The following is a 16,159-nucleotide window of genomic DNA, read 5'->3' on the forward strand; positions in this document are numbered from 1 at the left end:
GGAAAGACCCAACAAGATGGATGGGTGCTTCCAGCTCTTAGCTATAATCCTAGCTATTGGAGAGGCTGAGATCTGAGGATTTTGCAATTCAAAGTTTGCCCAGGCAGTAAAGTCCATGAGATTCTTATCTCCAGTACCAGGAAAAAGCCAGAAATGAGCTATGGCTCAAGATGTAACACACTAGTGTTACACAAAAAAAAAGATAAGGGTCAGGACCCAGACCCTGAGTTCAAGCCACAGTACTGGCACCAAATAAGGAAATAAAAACATGAAATGCTACTGAAGGTGGGTGAGAATTAGTCCTTTCTTCACTAAAGACAGAACCACAGCAGTAAACCTGTCTGGAATCAGTTCCGGAAAGAACAAGTCAGAGAATGCATTGAGGACAACGGGGACAGAATCTACTAGGCCCAGTGTATTTGTGGAATACACTGCGCTGTTGTCCACGGTCCAGCGATGCTTGAAAAGCCTGCTTTTTCCTTGTTCCACCTTCTCTGATTAGAAGTACCTCTAGGCCATTTACCAAAGTGCATCTCACTGGCCATCTTCTCCCAGGAGGTTTCCTGGGCCCCCAGGCAGTGTTAATCACTTTCTCCCTTCGATTAGCCAATTCCTTTGTTTACAGGTGTTTGCTTACCCGTCCCTACCCTGAAGCACATACTTCTCTTCACTGAAAGAGGGTGAACGGAGGCAGTGTTCCAGATCTCATACCATCAGCACACAGACCTAGCAGGTGGACAAGATTGCTAAACTGCATGGAGGAGGCAGTTCTCAGTAGGTGGAGGTGACTTGAATAAAGGAACTATTTGTAAGAAGAATGGAGATGACAAACAGGATCACTGGCCTTGCAGGGAGGGGGGGAGGGAGAAGAAGAGGAGAGGGAATGGGAGAAAAGGAAAGAAAAGCGGAGGGGGGAAGGGAAGGCAAGGAATGAACAATGATCAAAGGAAGAAACTAAAAGACAAAATAAACTACAGATGTTAATTATTGATTAAAATATCGCTGAGGGTGACCAGACACCATTTACAGGGAGATACAAATTGTGCTCTTGAGACTCTTATCTCCAATAAGCCACCAGAAAACCAAAAGTTGCACTTTGGCTCAAGTGGTAGTGCCCGCCTTGAGCTGAAGAACTGAGGGACAGCGCCCAGGCCCAGAGTTCAAGCCCCACGACCGACACACACAAAAGAATGAGTGCTCTTTACTACCTAGAAGTTTTAGTGGTTGATTCCCTTTATAGAATATTAACATGTGCTCACAGCTAAGAAAATTTCCTCATCTCCACATTCCTGTATGGAAATGTCATGTTAAATCTCCCTTGTATAATTAAAGTATGTCAATATAATTAAATAATATAAATGAAACAGTAATTGAAATCTTATTGCCAAGTTCTTTTCAAAATATGTTTTTATATATACATTTATAAACATATATATATTTACATACATTAGGCATATACTACAAGTATATATATATAGGCATATACTACAAGTAACATATACTTTGTGTGTGTCCACACACACAGTTTACAAGAAGAAAGTGACACTGAGATGTAGTTAAGCTTCTGTGGAACAATGCAGGCACACGTCTGTTCTGTCCAATGCTCAGCCTTGCACACCGTGTAAATAGAAGTCAACTAATGAAAAGCCCAGGCACATTTCATTTCTGAAATCATGATAAAACACAATGAGCACACCACTAAAAGCCACGGGTCACCACCTGGCACAATCACCCTTGGGGAAGAAGGATCAGTATTCCTCTTCTACTTTAAATATCTAAGTAGCATATGCTTCAGGACCTTGGTTTGGTTTTTTTTTTTCAAACAGAAATCCTAGACTGGGAATCTGCTGTCAATCACAACTGTCACACGCAGAAAGATCAAAACTGAGCTGTATCATTTTGAGCAACTTGTTTCTGGAGGGCTCAAACATAATAAATGAAGGATGTTGAACTGAATTATTTCAGATCTAAGTGTGTTCTGAGTCCAGTCCATCAATCAACCAAGCCCTCGCTCACATCCAACCCCACCCTACCCGCATCTTAATGGCATCAGTGGTTCTGCGTCTACCTCCCCACCAGTTTAGGTATTTTCTCAAATATTATCATTCTGCTCTATGGATGCTGTTGAACCCATGAAGTGAGATCTAAGCTCACATTCATCTGTAGCTTACTAAGCATTTAACCATGGGCAGTTTGTAGCAATTTTATGACTTGATATCTTCATCTTTAAAATAAGGATTAGTAGTCATAAAGCCTGCTTCATTGGGAGGATTAAATAAAATAATTCATGGAAAACTCTTGTAATAGTTCCAGCCCTAGCTGGTATTCTTTCTTCAATCAACAGTAGCTGCCACATGGTTCAATGTCACCTTAAAAGCCCATGCCTCCTACTATGAGAGATTTTAAAATCTTTTAACATCTTTCATTCATAATAGTTACTAGTGTGTTCCACACCGGAAGAACTCAAAGCGTATTAGGTAAAGAAGGGACACTAAAAAGTATCAATGACTAGGTTTAGAATGAGAAGATCACTCAATGGTAACGTAGTAACGGCTTTGTGAGTCAGGATGGAGCACATTCGATTACAGTGTTTGGGGGATGGGACAAGAATAGAAGTAACTACTGTTTTGAGGAACTTGGCCTTCAAAGACAGGAGAAAAATAAGATTGTTCTGTGAGGTCAGGAAAAGGTTGTTCTGAGATTAGAATTATGAAAAATGTTTACAAGTCAAAAGGAAAGGTCAAACAGATCAGGAAAAGTTAAAAAGCACATAGAGTGGGATACTTCTACACCAAAGGATCAAACCCCAAAGATAAGGGTTCCTACTAAATAAGGAATTAGACAATTTCATGACTGGAGGAAAGGACGTGAGGATTCGTACCATTACTATTAAGTTGGGGTGGGAGGCATGGCTTAGTTGGTAGAATGCTAGCCAACAAGCAAAAGTATTAGGTACCAGAACAAAAACAACAACAAACAAAAGAACAACAATTAGGTTTACACATTGGAGAACAAGGAAGAATTTGTACCTGCTATCCTCTATTTCCTTGGTGACCAAAGAGCCATCCGTTAACTTACAATACAAGATGGTAGATGTAATGCCAAGGTCACAGGAGCCCCCCACCCCCCCCACCCCCGCAAGAAGACCACCGAGAGTCAGACTCTTCACTGTTTTATTTAAACGGGCTGCAGCTCGGACCTCGTCCTACACTCTGACACAGCAGAGCCTACAAGGAGAGCCCCGAGCTCAGGATTTGCAGGTCTTATATAGGCACAAGATCAACCAGGTGTTTTGATTATCACCACCTGCTGCTTTGCTAGACAGAAACAAGCAACACGTGGTGGTCACTGCCTCAGACTTAACCTTTTAGTGGACACCTTCCTCCCTCTGAACTTGGCCAGCCCCTAGGCCCGAAACAGGGCCTTCTCATTTCTCTATCTCCAGTAGCCCATTACAACACCTCGTTTGGAATTATATATTACACTATTCTCCCTCAGACTAGGCATACCTGCACAGGGATTGAGGCTATTTGAAAGAAATATTTATTATATAGCTTAGAAACCAGGATGATGCAGATGTAAACATTACAATGGAAACCCAGGCAAGAAGCTAACGTAGACAGGCAAATATTACTTTGTATAAACAAATATTGAATGCAGATATTATTTTTCTACAAGCCTGAGGACTGTAACCCATTCCTGCCCCCATTTCTCATTAGAGGAAAGCATTCAAATTTCAATTCTGAGTAAATGATTAAACACATTATTTACACACACACACATATGAAAATACCACAATGAAACCCACTAACCTGTTAAAAGCACAACAGGAATAATTAAGAAGGAAAAAAGAGTTAAATAGTTAATATAGACAGGCTGGATTTGATCCAAGTATATTAAATGCATGTATGAAAATATCACAATAGAAACATTTGTACAATAAATATACGTTAATAAAAAATGGTTAATTTCCTTTCAACTCTGATTGAAAGAATTCTAGTCTTTCATCTCAGTGTAAACAGTATACTACACTCCCTCCCACTTTGATCTCTAAGTATAGGGCTGCCAATTTCATGAATATCTGGCAAAACAAATGCAAATAAGGTATTTTGCATTGTGGGTAAAGGAGACCCGTTGCCATGGTGAATATTTTCATCACTTCCATTTTAGGAAATCTTTTGCCTCCTTGTTCATAAAATCCTCAGAACCAGTCTCTTCCTTGATAATCACCATAAGGCTGGAAAAGTACTTTTGAAGGAAAAAAAATTTCAAATCAAGTGTCTCATAGGATCACAGAAAATAAGAACCCAAACAAATAGATATCTTAGCAAATTCAGTAAATAAAGTGTCTTCTTAAGGGAAATCTTGAAGTCAACACAAGAAAGGTTACTTAAAGTAAGAAAATCATGGCTGCTCTGAGCATCCCTAAATTGATTGCTTTCATCTGGTATAAATTCCTTTCTAGTATCACAGAGTGAATTCAAATTTCCTCAGCAACCACCACCAGGGCTATTCTATCCTACTTACTTTACATCTCCCCATATATGCGTGTATTTCCCTCAGAGGCAAGTTAAAAATTACAATTTTTGTGCATGCATCTATTTTTTCTACCCTATGTGTAGACATCATGTTCATAACAATTAGATATGGCTTGCTGATTTAATTTTGCACATATATAATGATGATTTCTAGAAACTAAGAAACAACAGATTTGATTTAGCTAATTGCCAACAGGAACTACTACATGACACAAGCCAAAGTCAAAAGTTTGGTTCAGTGGAGAAGCTCGTCAGAGTTCACCACGCTGCCCTTCACTGGTAAGACAGCCTGTAGATGGTGATGTCACTCTAAGGGCCAGACTGCCAGTGGCTCTTGCTGGTAATCTTAGCTACTCAGAAGGCTGAGATCTAAAGATCACTGTTCAGAATCAGCCCCTGGCACACAAATCTGAGATCATTATCTACAATGAACTAGCAAGAAGCTGGAAGTTGAAGTATGGCTCTAGTGCTACAGTGTTTGCCTTGCATGCATGAAGCCCTGGGTTCGATTCCTCAGCACCACATAAGCAGAAAAAAATCTGGAAGTGGCACTGTAGCTCAAGTGGTAGAGTGCTAGCCTTGAGCTGAAGAGCTGAGGGGCCAGTGCCCAGGCCCAGAGTTCAGGGCCCATGACAGTCAGTACCCACACCAAAACAAAAAAACTCAACAAATTTGGTCTACTACATCTGGGTGTTCCTTTAAAATCCCTGGGGGAGGGGCTGGGAAGGTGGCTCAGGTGTAGAGTGCTTGCCTTGCATGTATTATGCCCTGGGTTCCATTCCTCAACACCCCATAAGCAAAAAGAAAAAAGCCGGAAGTTTTGCTGTGGCTCAAGTGGTAGAGCGCTAGCCTTGAGCTGAAGAACTGAGGGACAGCGCCCAGGCCCAGAATTCAGGCCCCACAACTGGACCCAAAAAAAAATAAAAAATAAAATAAAATCCCTGGGGGAGAATTCATCTGTGCAGCTAATGGCTTAGCCTTCCTTTGGATAAACAGAAACACACCTATAACAAGAATGTGTAAAAATAACCACAACTTTGTTTCTTCTTGGAAGCTAGAGTATTTTTTATTATACATAAATGAATATAAACATTCCCACTCTAAGTTGTAAAATATCAGTTAGTATGAAAATGATTGGTTTCAATAATACCCACAATTTCTCAATATGTAAACATTTGAGTCGGTAGATCCTTTTCCTAATCGAATGCCAAAGGACAAATTAAATCATGTCACAGATCCTTTTATCTACCCTAATGACCCACTAGTTTCTTTTTCTACCTTCCCTTCGGCAAGAGAGTAGGAGAGGCTTTTCTCATACCGGCACCAGGCCAATTAAAATAACTAACAGTACTAACTCAAGTGGAGACCTTTTTTTAAGGTTTAGATTCCAATTAGCTCTTTACTCTGAGTTACAAAGGCTGAAGACTATGTGTGGAGAGGCAGCTAGAGAAAACCAGTATAAAAAAATAAAATAACCAGGGGCTGGGAAGGTGGCTCAGTGGTAGAGCGCTTGCCTTGCATGCATGAGGCCCTGGGTTCGATTCCTCAGCACCACATAAGCCAAAAAAAGCCGGAAGTGGCACTGTGGCTCAAGTGGTAGAGCATTATTAGCCTTGCGCTGAAGAGCTGAGGGACAGTGCCCAGGCCCAGAGTTCAGTCCCCACCACCGGACCCCAAAAGAAAAAATAAAATAAACTAACAAGAGGAGTGAGAAAAGAGTTCTACCACCAACAAAATGACAAGCTTATCAACATTTGCCACTAAATGTATTAACATTTAACATTTTTAGCTTCCCTTCTTTTTTGTTTTTTTCTTTTTTGGTCAGTCATGGGGCTTGAACTCTGGGCCTGGGCTGTCCCTGACTCTTCAGCTCAAGGCTAGTGCTGTACCACTTTGAGCCATAGAGCCACTTCTGGTTTTCTGGTGGTTAATTGGATATAGGAGTTTTACAGACTTTCTTGCCCGAGCTGGCTCTGAACCACAGTCCTCAGATCTCAGCCTCCTGAGTAGCTAGGATTACAGGCCACTGGTGAGCCACTGGTGCCAGGCTTTTTTCATTTTTTAATAAGGCTAGTAATGGATTGATTACAAAGAAGTACAAGAAAATAGAATCCCACTACCAAACCAAACCATGAACTAGGTTCTGCTACCTGGGAGTTGGTTGAGACATGGTGGAGCTACACAGACTGGACCTAGCCTTTCTCCTAATTTCACCTCCAGGTATTACAGGCAGGTACCACTGTGCTTACAGAATCTCAGTGGGTTTGTTTTTTGTTTTGGTTTGGTTTTTGTTGTTGTTGTTTGTGCTGATACTGAGCCTTGAATTTAAGAGCCTAAAGCTCTTTTCTTATTTTCTTTTTTCTTTTCTCCCAATTTTTTTTTAATTTAATTTTATTTTATTTGTGAACATACTGTACAGAGGGGTTACAATTACACGGGCAGGATAATGCGTACATTTCTTACCAAGCATTGCAGCCTCCTCCTTTGGTTTACCCTTCACATCCCTTCCCAGCCTTCCCCCCTCCCCCCCAATCCCAATCCTTCTCCTTCCCCCCCCCTTCCCCCTAAAGCTCTTTTCTTGCTTGGTTTTTTCTGCTAACAACAGCCAATCTGTCCCTTGAGCGATGCCTCCAATTTCTGGTCTTTGGCTGGTATTAGTTGAAGATAAGCCTTGGGATTTGTCAGCCTAGCCAGGATTATAAATGCAAGCCACTGGCACCTAACTCAAGTTCAACTTTTTGGTAGTTGTGGGGCTTGAACTCTGGGCCTGGGCGCTGTCTCTCAGCTCTTCAGCTCAAGGCTAGCACTCTACCACTTGAGCCACAGCACCACTTCCAGTTTTCTGGTGTTGTATTAGAGATGAGAGTCTCAAGGACTTTTCTGCACGGACTGGCTTTGAACGTTCGATCCACAGACCTCAGTCTCCTAAGTAGCTGGGATTACAGGCATAGGCTCAACTTTTTGGTAGAGATCATTTCACCAGGGCAAGGCAACCTCCTAAACTCCCCACACCCCACCATGTGTAACTTCAACCCTAGTGAAGAAATTAAGTAGAAAAGAAAGTAGGAAACCAGAGCTTGAAAGGTCTAGCCCCCTCTATGACAACTTTAAACAACAATCTAAAACCAGAACTAATATGGTGACCTCTAGCAACTGGAAAGCTAACACAGGAGACCAGAGTAAACTAGAAGCACATAGTAGGACTTCATCTTAAAAAGAAAAGAAAAATCTAATCATTATTTCAGATTATTAAATTTGTGTTCTTAAAAAAAAGTTTAAGGGGCTGGGAAGGTGGCTCAGTGGTAGAGTGCTTGCCTTGCATGCATGAGGCCCTGGGTTCGATTCCTCAGCACCACATAAGCAGGAAAAAATAAAAAAAGTTTAAGTCGTGGGGGGGGGGGAAGGTTGGGGGAGGGGGAGGGGGGAGGCTGGGAAGGGATGTGAAGGGTAAACAAAGGAGGAGGCTGCAATGCTTGGTAAGAAATGTACGCATTATCCTGCCCATGTAATTGTAACCCCTTTGTACAGTATGTTCACAAATAAAATAAAATTAAATAAAAAAAAAAAAAAGTTTAAGTGAGCTGGGAAGGTGGCTCAGTGGTAGAGCGCTTGCCTTGCATGCCTTAGGCCCTGGGTTCGATTCCTCAGCACCACATAAGCAAAAAAAGAAAAAAGCCGGAAGTGGCACTGTGGCTCAAGTGGTAGAGCGCTAGCCTTGAGCTGAAGAGCTGAGGGACAGCGCCCAGGATCAGAGTTCAGGCCCCACGACCGGACCCAAAAAAAAAAAAAATGTATAAGTTGGATGGAAGAAAACTAAAGCTCTTGGTTCATTTTAGCTGGACAATATGTAATTACTTTCTCGGTTACTGTAGTGATTATTTAAAAATTCCCATCTACTGCTTGCCTGACACCAAATAAATTCACCAAAATTCCCAACTCAATTATTTCCTTTATGTAATTACCGAAAGCATAAATCCTCGATCAGTAATGGCCTGTATCTCTCGAGAAATGTGAGACAAGAGGATCGGAGAACAGGCTGTGCACTAGAGATTAAAGTTTGGGGCTGGGGTGGAGCACAGACTCCCTCCCCTCAGGAACACCCGGGCAGGCTGACAGGCGCAAAACAGGCCTGTGCATGGTCCACAGGCCCGCCGTACCCAGCCTGTCCAGGATAAGCCTATTCCTCACTTTCAACTGCTTTCTCCTCTGGGCCCTTCCCAGCTACACACATGGACTCTGGTCTCTCACTCCTTCCCCATCACCCAATCTACCTGCCCTGCATCATATGCTGGAAATGAAATGTAAACAGGCTAACAATGAAATGTACTGTCTGGCAAGAGAAAACCCTTTCAGAGAGGCATGCTGATAATCACTGCAGTAATGGAATGAGCCTGGAGCACGTCAAGGGCAAGGTCACTATTCCAAGGCCAATCATGAAGATACTTCAATAAGTTGACACCAGTGTCCTAGACAATGACTGTAACAGGTGAGGTAGAGAAGGAGTCAAATTGAACACCTATGCTTCTTCACCTGTATGTGTGGAGAGAGACAGAAAGAGAGAGATCACTTAATATCAGAGGAAATATAAATTCCAACACATCCAGGCGGAAATGCCAGTGGGAAATCTATCATGGGTAGAGGTTGGGAGAAAGAGAGACCAGAAATAGTCTAGAGGCTATACACACAAAATTGATAAACCATAAACTCAGCATTGAAGATCCAAGTTGGAAACAGAGCAAAAGGAATACAAAGAGTAGCTCAGAGGTTAAATGCTAAAAAAAAAAGGCATGTCCACTAGATGCAGCCAGTGTTAACTACAGTCTTCCTCATAGAAGGGGTGTGGTGGCGGAAGAATTAAGAACATGAGACACATAATGGAGTCCGTAAACACAAACAACTCTCAGAAATGTGATTAATGCTGGTGTGCCCGGAAGGTAGAAATGGAAGGATCATTTCATTTTGCCAAGCCAGCCCAGGCAAAAAAAAGCAGGGAGATTGTATCTCAAAACAACAAGCCAAGGGCTGGGAAGGTGGCTCAGTGGTAGAGCGCTTGCCTTGCATGCTCGAGGCCCTGGGTTCGATTCCTCAGCACCACATAAGCAAAAAGAAAAAAGCTGGAAGTGGCTCTGTGGCTCAAGTGGTAGAGCGCTAGCCTTGAGCTGAAGAGCTGAGGGACAGCGCCCAGGCCCAGAGCAGGCCCCACGACCGGACCCAAAAAAAAAAAAAAAAAAAAAAAAACAACAAGCCAGGTGTACTAGTTCAAGCCTCTAATCCAAGCTAGGCAGGAGGCATAGGCTGTGTTTAAGACCTGCCCCAGGCAAAAAAACAAATCCTAATCTGAAAAAACAACTAAGGCCAAAATTGCTGAAGGCGTGGCTAAAGTAGTATAGCACCAGCCTCATAAGGGCCAAGGCCCAGAGTTCAAACTTAGTACCACCAAAACAGGAAAGAAGAGGGGGGGAGAGAGGAAAGGGGGGAAGGGAAGGGCATGGAAAAGAGAAGGGGAAAAAAGGAAAGGGGTGGGGAGGGAAGGAAAAGATGGAAAGGAAGGGGAAAAGGGAAAGGGAAAAGGGGAGAGAAAATAAGAAATCTGGTTAAATCTCATTAAAAATTAAATCTCATTTAAAAATGAGACAGAATTGAAGGAATATAAAACAATAAATAAGGGCTGGAAAGGTGGCTCAGTGGTAGAGCGCTTGCCTTGCATGCCTGAAGCCCTGGGTTCGATTCCTCAGCACCACATAAGCAAAAAGAAAAAAGCCGGAAGTGGCGCTGTGGCTCAAGTGGTAGAGCGCTAGCCTTGAGCTGAAGAGCTGAGGGATAGCGCCCAGGCCCAGAGTTCAGGCCCCAGGACCCGACCCCCAAAAAAACAATAATCTTTTCTAACGTTGATGAACTCTAAAGGTGAGAGATGAGATAGTCAAAAACCTGAAAGGCTCAGGAATTAACCTGAAAGAGAAAACAGTGTTCTAAGAAGAATGAAAACATAAACGAGATCCTAGGGAAGTTGCCTCCACCCTCAGGTAAATAGCTCAATATCAAACCAGTCACCAGTGCAAAGTACAGTTCTCAGCACCATTAACCGCGTGACCATTCAGAAACTGTCTGCCATGTGGAACACAGAACTTCCTGGATGTCAAAACAGCCTGCTGAGGGCCAAGACCGTCCTCAGTTCTCCATCAGCCTCTACTTACGGGACTCTCATCTTGCCTTCTCCTACGTGCCCCATCACCCCCTGCTCCAAGGTTCATCTTCAGTTTATTAGAGGTAGATCTCTCCCATCCACCTCACATCCACCTCTTCTAGTCCTACTTCAAATCTGTCATCTTTGTAAATGCTTTACTCTTCGGCTCCTTCTCTCTTGAGATTCGGGCCTCTATTTAAATCCTCCTGTGGGCAATTTTTTTTATTGTTAGTTATTGTAAAGGTGATTGGCAGCCAGGTGCTGGTGGCTCACACCTGTAATCCTAGCTACTCGGGAGGCTGAGACGTGAAGATTGTGGCTCAAAACCGGCCCAGGCAGGAAAAGTCTATGAGACTGATCTCCAATTAACCACCAGAAAACCCGAAGTGGCGCTGTGGCTTAAAGTGGTAGAGCTGTCACCTTGAGTTGAAGAGCTCAGGACAGTGCCTGGGCCCAGAGTTCAAGTCCCACGACCAACCAAAATGTAAATAAATAAAAGGCGATTGGTACAGTGAAGTTCCAGTTACATAAGTCAGGTAATGAGTGAAGGATCTGCCTCTCGGCCCAATCTTTTTATGTATCTAAAGATGGAAAAATGAAGGCTTGAGTCTTGCCTTATTCCCAGATGTGTGCTCACGTGCCTGTGAGCTGGCAGGTCATATCGACCTTGGACCCCAGAAGACAATCGCCCCCACACCCAGCTTCCACTGTGGGCCTGGCCAAGGACACCGCCCTTGATCCCAAGGAGACCATAGCCCATTTTTTATCTTCTGTTTCCTTGTGAAACCCTAAAATCCAGTCCCTTGCACAACCTCCAAACCCGTGGCAAGGTCTGTACCCCTTGCTGTACTTCAGTAAACAGTCCGGGCCTGTTGATCCTGTTCTCCCCCATGCTCCCAACAATGCCATGAGTATGTTTTTTTGAACATGTCACCCTGGCTATTTTCTCTCTCTCTCTCTCTCTCCTTCACTCCCTCTCTCCCTCCATCTTCTCAAGGCACTTCAATTACTATTCTTGTCCAAACTTAAGTTCACTGTCTCCCCACTAACCTTGGCCTCTTACCTTTGCCCTAAGTTAGTGACATCACCTTACACTCAAGAGAGAAATCTTAGAGCTTTGTTCTTGTAAGGTCCATTCCTGGACAGCGAACAGACCTCTCCCAGTACCTGCGTTACCTAGGCAACTGGGACACCTGGAAGAGGTCACATCTGCATCCGCTGAGGTCTCATCTTAATCTGATGTAGCCACACCTTTCTGCCACCTGATCCCACTTCCCTTTACCTGGACACACCTTCCCCGCCCCCTACCCTATATAAGGCCTAACCAGAGGGCCAGATGGCCTCTTTTGCCAGCCGTGTGGAGTGCCAACCTTGCCTGGTCCCAGCAAGTCTACCCCTTACCCGAATACCACGTGCGTGGTGCTGTTGTTACTTGGCCACCTCTTTTTAAAAACCTAACAGTTCTAACTTGAACCATTCCTGCAAGCCACCAGCCATCAAGTCCAAGCTTTTCCAGACCAAAGCAAAGTCCAACAGGGCTCAACTGTGTGTCTGCAGGGGTTGTGCTGGTCTACACCATCACAAACCAATTCCAGTGGTAGCTCTATTGTTTCATCCTGCCTCCAGAACTTCTGCAGTATTTGAACCCTCAAGAGAGTATGTCTTGGTGTGGAACCTCCATTATTCAGCAAGTTACAAACTTCTGAGTGTCCGGAGTGAGGGGCCCACCCTGACCAATCCATCATTACCTACCAAGCTCCAGCACTGCCTTTAATCTTTGCCCACACTGAATGTGGTCAGCAGTGACATCACCGCAGGGCTCCTCATAAGAATGACTCAGATGTACATTAAGTCTAAGTGGCATTTGTTGCATGCTTCATACACACTGAACTTCTCAACTTTCAAGACACATTAGACTCTTCAGATCTCCATCTCTAGACAAAAGCTCTACCTTCAATGGCTTACCAGGTTTGTGCAATGTCATATACTATTGTACAGGCCCCTAAGCACAGGGCACGGTATACAAAAAGACCATAAATATTTGACTGGATGATCTAATCAACTTAATGGATGGGTTCACTTGGGGACTTGAGTCTCCAGTACTCAAGTTTGTTAGGAAGTTCAAAATACTAGAGGGAAAAACGGCGAGTGACATTGTCCAAAAAGAAATAGACTCTTCACCTGACCGATATAACTGTAACCTCTTTGTATATCACCTTTATGACAATTAAAAAAAAATTTAATAGCCCAGAATCCAAAGTGGACTTAGCTTTAACAGCAAGTAATTAGAAGTGTTGAAGCCATCCAGGTTTAAGGACGATTGTGGGAAGTGAGCTATGAGCTAAAGGATGGAAAAGACGGCATTAAAGGACATATTTAAGCTGGGCACCAGTGGCTCACGCCTGTAATCCTAGCTACTCAGGAGGCTGAGATCTGAGGATCACAGTCACAACCAGCCTGGGCAGGAAAATCCATGAGATTCTTGTCTCCATTAAACTACTCAGAAAAAGCCTGAAATGGTGCTGTGACTTAAGTGGTAAAGCACTAGCCTTAAGCACAGAGAAGCTCAGAATCAGAGCCTAGGCCCAGAGTTCAAGCTCTAGGACCAACAAAAAAAAAAAAAAAGGAAGGCGGGGGCTATTCATTTATATTTTTAGCACCTGTCCTGGGGCTTGAACGTAGAGCTGGGCACTGTCCCTGAGCTTTTCTGCTCAAGGTTAGCCTTCTACCACTTGAGCCATGCTCTATTTTTGGCTTTTTGGTGATGAATTGGAGATTGGAGTCTGGACCAGCTGGGGTCAAAAATTGATCCTCCAATCTCAGCCTCCTGAGTAGTTCCCTATTAAAGGACCTATTTTAGCAGGCAGTAGGGAAGAATCAATTAGTACCAAAGGAACTGCAAGGACATAAATCCATTTGGTCCAAGAGTTATCTTTACTTTTGGCAACTGAAGAAAAGAGATAAAAAAGAGAACAAGAAGAGCTAGGTGTGATGCAACATCCCAGAACTCCAAAAGTAGACTCAAAAGGATTACAAGTTCTCAGAAAACCTAGATATACAGCAAAATCCTGTCTCAAAATCCAAACCAAAACAAACAAAAAAAGACAATGTAGTCAGAAAGATAAAACACTGTGGAAAGACTATATCAAGCTAATTATCATATGCATTCTCAAACCATTTTGAGATAACACCAAATCTACTCAAATATTTCAAGAGTATGCTGTTAAATACAGTCAGCATGTTTAACAATACATCTCTTGAACTTATTCCTATCTCACTGAAATAATGTATCCTTTGACCAACATCTCTCCCTCCCCTCCCAATGCTCCCAATTCTCAATAAAGAAACTGAGGCTCAGAAAAGTCAGTGACTGGGCCAACATCCAAGGGCTAAAAAGCTGGATTCGATTCCTCAGCACCACATAAGCAAAAAGAAAAAAGCCGGAAGTGGCGCTATGGCTCAAGTGGTAGAGCACTAGCCTTGAGCTGAAGAGCTGAGGGACAGCGCTCAGGCCCAGAGTTCAGGCCCCACAACTGGACCCAAAAAAAAAAAAAAAAAGCTGGGAGAGGAAACACTGACGTGTCACTCAGACTGTCAGTGTGAATCTATCAACACTCTGGTGCTTTAAAAACTATGCAATGGCAACATTGCAGAGACATAGGTCACTTCAGTTTCCAGACCTGGTCTAAGGGCTGGAGAATCTTGAGTCCTCCAGGAATGCCCTTGAAAAGATTCGACTAAGATCATAAAATTGAAAGGCTAATCATATTTGGTACACAGTCACCAACAGCAGGTTAATAAATGACAGATTAGTAGTAGTAGAAATTAGTATGTCAGTTAGAGGCAATCAAAGAGGAAAGCAGTTGTTAGAGAGGTAAAATGGCTAGTGACTTCAGCACAGATTGGAGAGTACTGCATGCCTCAGTTTCTCTATTTTTATGACTGAAATAATACACCAGCAATCCCATCAGCAACCATACTAAAACACAAAACTCTTTAAGACCTATAGACAAATCTAGATGATCACATTTGCATTGAAATATATTTAAGATGCATGCCTTGGGACTAGGAATGTGGCTCAGTGGTAGAGTGCTTGCTCAGCATGCCTGAAGCCCTGGGTTCAAATCCTCAGCACCAAATACACAGATAAACCCAGAATTGGTGCTGTGGCTCAAGTGGTAGAGTGCTGCCTTGAGCACAGAGAGGCTCAGGGACGGTGCCCAGGCGCTGAGTTCCAAGTCCCAGGACTGGCCACAAAAAAAAAAAAAAAAAAAGTAAGCCTTGATGCCTTGATTTGCTGATAGTCAATCATGTCAACCCAAAAATTGAATTCATGGCAATGCATTTCTAACATGGTTAGAAATATCTAAAAACACAAGCAAAGCCACACATCAATTACAGTTTCTGAGTGGTGTTTATGTGTGTGCACACATGAGCGCATGCTAATACTAGGGCTTGAACTCAGGGCCTGGGCACTTGTCCCTTAGCCTTTTAGTTCCAGGTTGGTGCGCAACCATTTGAACCACAGCTCCATTTCAAGCTTTCAGTGGCTAATTGGGGGATAAGAATCTCATAGATCTTGCCTGGATTGTCTTTGAACCCTGACCTCAGCCTCCTGAGCAGCTAGCCTGAGCTAACTGAGCCTGAGTTGTTACTTAAGCTGAAAAACTGGGTGGGAAAATAATGTCTTGTTCATTTGACCTTTAATGATATATCCACCACACCCTAAAGCAAACTTTATGTGCAGGATGACGATATGTCTTTAAATAGCTTTAACTGTGATTGTGCCTGTCAAAGTGAGACAATCAAGAAAAAAATAGCATAATAAACCTCAGGTACTGAGGAACTTTGTTCCTCTCCCTGCCTCCTCCCTCCCCCCAAAAAAATCTGCACGTGGTATTGGTATTTCTTTCACTTTTCTGCTTTAGATGTGGCCTGAACATTATCTAGAGGTCATAAATCTATATTTTTCCAACTTCAACTTCAATTTAGAATTTGACCAAAGGTGGGAATGCACCATGTAAACTGGTTCTGTGAACACCGCCTCGTTCGCCCTCCATCTTTTCCCTGAAGATTTACTTATTTACTTTCGAAATTTTAGCCAAGCCTAAATTAAAAAAAGAAAGAAAGAAAGAAAGAAAAAGTGGAGATAGCTCTATAGCCTCAGATCGAAGATTAGAGTTGTTAATAGAATGTTGATCCCAGGAGTAATGCTCACAGCTGTGGCATCCAACAATGGAATTAACATTTCAACAGGAAGCAGGGAGCCATCCCCACAGACGGGGCCACTCGACCTGGCTTCTCAGCCTTTAAATTAAAAAAAAAAAAATCCTTCCGGAGGCTACACCACATGCCTCCCGGAGTCCTACCTACAGATCTTTTATTTTAAAAATGACTCAATCGCTTATAAAATGCCGCAAGTGCTTCTTTAGTGTGA

General features: G+C 43.0%; 1 protein-coding gene across 2 annotated transcripts in view; it reads right to left on the minus strand.

Moving 5' to 3' along the window:
• Cxadr (CXADR Ig-like cell adhesion molecule) overlaps positions 1-16,159 on the minus strand; it is a 59,918-nt gene that overhangs the window by 42,640 nt on the left and 1,119 nt on the right. The gene's annotated exons all lie outside the window — the stretch shown is intronic.

This window comes from Dipodomys spectabilis, unplaced genomic scaffold, assembly GCF_019054845.1.
Source record: "Dipodomys spectabilis isolate Male_0828 unplaced genomic scaffold, ASM1905484v1 ptg000032l, whole genome shotgun sequence".
Taxonomy (NCBI): Eukaryota; Metazoa; Chordata; class Mammalia; order Rodentia; family Heteromyidae; genus Dipodomys; species Dipodomys spectabilis.